The sequence below is a fragment of the Triticum dicoccoides genome, chromosome 5A (genome assembly GCF_002162155.2).
Source record: "Triticum dicoccoides isolate Atlit2015 ecotype Zavitan chromosome 5A, WEW_v2.0, whole genome shotgun sequence".
Lineage (NCBI taxonomy): Eukaryota > Viridiplantae > Streptophyta > Magnoliopsida > Poales > Poaceae > Triticum > Triticum dicoccoides.
In genome coordinates, this window is record NC_041388.1 from 678,045,672 (window position 1) to 678,050,850 (window position 5,179).

General features: G+C 40.6%; 2 long non-coding RNA genes across 2 annotated transcripts; both read left to right on the top strand.

Annotated features, from left to right (window-relative positions):
* Positions 1-42: 42 nt before the first annotated feature.
* On the top strand, positions 43-1,104 carry LOC119298410. The gene is made up of 3 exons (XR_005145853.1): positions 43-234; positions 702-810; positions 1,038-1,104. It is a non-coding gene; the product is annotated as an uncharacterized LOC119298410 (long non-coding RNA).
* Positions 1,105-2,760: 1,656 nt separating this feature from the next.
* LOC119298411 lies at positions 2,761-4,371 on the top strand. The gene is made up of 5 exons (XR_005145854.1): positions 2,761-3,171; positions 3,302-3,390; positions 3,524-3,585; positions 3,877-3,907; positions 4,029-4,371. It is a non-coding gene; the product is annotated as an uncharacterized LOC119298411 (long non-coding RNA).
* Positions 4,372-5,179: the final 808 nt, after the last annotated feature.

Consider the following 5,179-nt stretch of genomic DNA (forward strand, 5'->3'; position numbering starts at 1 on the left):
TGATCCGACGGTAGGAAGGGGCCGCGGCAGCCGCCGCACAGCCTGGCGACCAGGAGCTCCCCAGCGTGGTTCCCTGGATGGAGGGATGCTTCCTCCGTCCACTGCCTTCTCCATGCCGACGCCATCAGTAGCGGCGGCGGTCAGGCTGATGCGGACGCGGCTGCAAGCTCGTCGTGAGAGCAGCGGAAAAAACGAGCTCACCACTCCTTCCTGCTGCGCCTGCTAGACCTCCAGGTGCATCTCTCCCCCCTCCCCCTCTCCCTCCCCAGAGAATCTGGACCTAGAGAGTTCAGACTGCTCAACGTGGAATAGAAAACCCTAGCAATTTGGTGTGGTGTTCATAGAGAGGCAGATCCATCTTTGCATTTTTTTCTCATGATGTTGTGTTCTTCAGTTTTGCATTGTGTGAATAGGTTAGAATTGAAGGGGTGGGTAGAACTAGATGTGTCCTAGGTATCTGCACAGTAGTTTTTGTTGCCTTCCTTAGCTTGTTGGGTACCTGTTTATTTTCTGTTTAGGAGGACCGATTTGTCCTGAGGCTGTGTCCTTTCTCAAGGAATTTTTTGTTCCTATCTGATACTAGGAGACAAATTGGTTGCAGGGTAGCCAGGGTGGGTCTTTCTGAATATGCATTTGAATATGAGATGTCTCAAGATTGTTGGTCTACTTCTTTTGGTCTTATACTGACTATCTTTGGTCAGGACAACTTGGAACAACTTGTGTGTCCCTCTCAGATTCCTACAGAAGAAAGGATACATTTGCTTTTCTATTGGATGGACAACAACATAACCACAACAATAGGTCTATCAGGTAATTGGCCATCTGTCTTTATCCATGTGTAGTTAGAACTTATATGTCAGATTGTGCAAACCACCTCGATTGTCATCTAAATATTATCACGATCTTTCTTTTTTGGTTTAGCCTAGCAAAGGTCAAATTGCTTCTTCTTTCAAAAAGTAATTTCTGATGTCTGGAGTTTGTGCCTCCAGGATCTTGTGCTCCTACTAATCTTTTCTGAACTTTGTTAATTTTGTCAGAAGAAGCAGGAGCGAAGCAAAGGCAGGATTCCATGGTGAGTTTGGAGTTTACCCTCTGTTCTTGGAAATTGAAATTGGCTCTCATGCGAGCGGCGACGTTTTCTTAGCCATGGTGAGTTTGAGGCTTACCCTCTGTTCTTGCTAGCCAAAATTGGTTTCTCATTGAATAATGTTCATCACACTGTACTCAAGAATACAAAGGAAGCTACCCAAATGTGATAGATCCTACTCTTCAGCAGCTTAAATTTAAAGATGTAGTAGCTGAACAAGACTAGGATCATGTTTACGATGCATTTTCCATCGATACTAAGGTATGAATCCTATGATTGACATTGTAAAAACTCTCAGTGAGCAGCCTACCTCCTGAATTAATAGTGAGAAGCCATATATTTTACTTTTAGGTGTAAAAAATAGTAAAAGATGAGGTAGCCATCTCCTACTGAATTAATAGTGAGAAGCCTACCAGCTAAATTTTATTCTTAGATGATATGAAGGATTATTGATATTTACTATTTAGGATGTATGCATATATGTTACTGGTCTTATGATATTGTTAGCAGAAGTTTTAGTGCTCTTTATGGTCGACAGTGGCGTGCCGCTCCAAGCCACTCTGCTTTCCATCAACACCGACAACCACAGCAGGGGTGGATCCAGCCGACAAGAGGCAGAGCGGCGGTCAACGATGGTGGCATGCTCCCAAGCTGCAGGTGAGAAGGTGACGCAACAGTGGTTGGTTTGCATAAATATTGGTCAATGCATTCTAAGAATATTTTGTGAGGTGTCCTGATTGGCATGTGCCGGTTCCAGCATTTGGGCATCGTGGTTGTAGCTCACAGTCGGGTAGAAAACCAGTTATGTAGCTATGCCAAATTATTTCCTTCAATATTGTAAATATTCGTGTCCATTGCAGGAAGCAAAAAAATCTTTGATGGTATATGACTTAATAATCCACATGGATTCTTATACATAGGCTGTTTAATTACTACGTCCACCGTTTCTTTTCAGCTAAAGTCTTTGTCATACTGTGTACGGTGTCGATGTGAACTACCAGAGTCACATGAGGCTCACAATAAGCAGCAATATTAGTGCCACTCCGGTCCAGTGTTGATAACTTGATATTTAGCCTGTTTACCTGGCACCATCAGGTCCAAGGCATTAGTATGCTCTTCTTATTGTACCTGGCAATAATTAGAGAACTAGATTAGCTAACCTTAGCCGTGCATCGCTCCCGTGTTTACTCTTCTCTGGTGCTGCTATTACTCACACAATTTGGATCGGGAATACAACACTGTTTAACATTCACTTTTGTTTTCTCAGTGCTTTGGAGAAGATGGACATGAGGCCCCAACCTGCACTGGCATAGCTAGGCAGGGGAGTATCCTTCCACTTGACATTCCCTTCTCAGTTTTGTATGTTTAATTTTTAGAGCCGTGGTTACTATGAAAACTGAGATGTGGAGATTGCAGTATTGATCTTAGTTCAATCCATTCTATTACGTAGCCTCGCTTTGTTATCCATGATTTCCCTCATTTGATTGATTTGACACATGTACATTCACTAGATTATAGTCTACTTCGTGTATTTAGTTCTAGGTTGTTTTGATCTAAGTGGTACTTGATTTCTTGGCATTGTTCATTGCCTCGAGCCATGTCTGATACTGAATTTGACCATGATCCTCTTGCAGTAAATATGAATTATTTGCTCTCTATTGGAATATTTCTTTTCACATATTGCTAGCTCCTTAGGTGTAATGTTGTTTAAAATATTTGTCCTGGAGCTCCTTTGCTCCTGTTCTTGGTGTAGATAAACCAAAACTGCTCCTTTTAGGCCATCCAAGAGTCTGGAACGACCAACATTGTAATTAGCATATGTGGACAGTTACGCTACAATGCCCCCAATTGTTTTCAATGATAACTCTTGCTCCAAATTTTGCTTTCCGGGAGGTGGTTGAGGTAGAGATTGTTGTGTTGTGGCAGTGCACGCTACGGTGTCAGGTTGCATAGGGGCATGCCCTTTCTCAGTATTCAAATATCATGTACTAATTGTGTTTTCACTTTGTATTGCTTACTCACAGATGTCATCGGAAGCGTCATGGTTATTTCTTAAGCTCACCAAATATTTCTCTTCATATTTTGTATGTCTGAGAACTTCCCGTTACACAGTTCCGCTTTTGGATGGACAAGCTGTCTACTCTCTGGTCTATTCTTAAATAGGCATGTTGGTCTTTTCTAACATAACCAGCCTGCCATTTCTATTACTTGCAGAACATTTCACTTTCTGTCAATAAGCATTTATCTCTATGCTAACTTGGTGTAAAGTAGCCTTGATGATGTGTGGAGGCGGTCTGCTCAGTGTAAGAACAAATAGCTGGTGGCTCCCATTTTTATCTCATTTCGTAAATTAGTGTAAGGTAGCCTATGTCAATATCTGAAAGTTTTCTGTGTTTGTTTATCCTCCTTAAATCAATATGTTCTTTTGATTTGTAGGACTGTTAGTAAGGTTGATCATCGGCAAGCGAAAGTGCTTTGTGGATGCTTGCACGACCAAGGTGAGTGCATATGGATGAGCTGGTGACGAATCAGTTTCACTTTTGTATTTCCTTTTGCATTGGCTTATTTGATTTCAACGTTATGGGTTCAGTGTTCATCTTGGAAAAGATCTACATCATAATTTGGTGTCTCCATTTAGTGCTAAACAATAAAAAATATTGTTGTTTCTTGTGACGATAAACAACTTATAGTTGTTTTAGTAGCATAATTAGGTAATGATATTGTTAAAAGTTAACTGATTTATGAGAATAGTTCCATTATTTAGTCTCACGGTCGTGTTCTTCCTGCAGCGGCTTGGGGGGAGGAGTGCGTGTTTTCGAGGTAAAATGCGTGATGAATTTATCTGTAGGGTGTTTTGGCCATATGTCAGAAGAGATCATTGGATTTTCCTATCCTTATGTTTTACTCCTGAAAATAGCTTCTAACGATATTCTTCTGGTAGCCCTTCAAGCTCCCAGAGTGCAAACACCATGAGATAGGGATGTGAAACTGAAGGAAAGAAGGCCCTGACCACTCTCATCATTTACTCAAGTAATAACACCATCGGCGACAGGAACGACAAGCTGACGCAAGTGATCTTAGTGTCTCTTATGATGTCGTTTTATGTCTTGGCCTCAAGTTCACAACCAGTTCTTTGTTTGGTGAGATGTATGTGTTCTTTCATGGTTATTCTCATTAGGTGGCTGCACTTTGTTTTCTCAATTTGTGTTCTGAATTTGAGGTTGCAGATGCGTGCCTTGATTGTTTATATAAATGTGTAAGTAGAAAAATTTCATGGGCAACAACCTGGGATAGATAAGAGAGATACGAATCATACGATGGTCTTTCAGAAGAGATGCTGCTACGAAGATCTTTGTATGTCCCTTGCGGCCATGCCGACAACTTACTAGATGTTTTTCTTCCAACATGGATCCTCTTTTCTTAAGAACCAACTTTTATTGTAGATCTTTTTGAAAGCATGTCATATGAAGTAGAACTGGATTTTACATAGTTATATCTACGTGCTTGTCCAAGTATAGACTTCAATATATAGCTTGTGAAAATTTAAAAATCGTTTGGTTTAGTGAATTTCCTTTGTCCAAGTATGATTCCTTTTTATACTTCCATTTTTTTAGTTGCCACTATTTTGTATTTTGTATTAAATTGACATTTTGAAATAAGCTGACGACGATCCTCGGCAGCGAGACAAGTGTATGGAAAATTCAGTTTCTTTAGTGAACTCAGTCGAACCTTGCAATTTTAAGTATGTGTCGAGTCATGCATAGCTTTCTGTTTTGTGTAAGTGGAAAGTATTAGTAGTTTCACTTTGTCCAATTTTTTCAGGGATGGCTTTTGAGAGTTGGTCCAAACTTAATGCATTCATGGGATCACCAATTTTTGGCACTGGTTGAGATTGGGTAGGTTGTACCATGAGTTCATGGATGACTGTTGCAATTCTCATGCTTGCTTGCAAGGATGTTGCATGAATTGGAGAGATTGGGACTGAATACTGACCACGAATATATATTGATGCTCCTATCTTCTCATTGCATTTGTCTCTGCATTAAATTAGTCAAGTTAAATTTTTAGTACCAATTCTACGATGTATTCCCC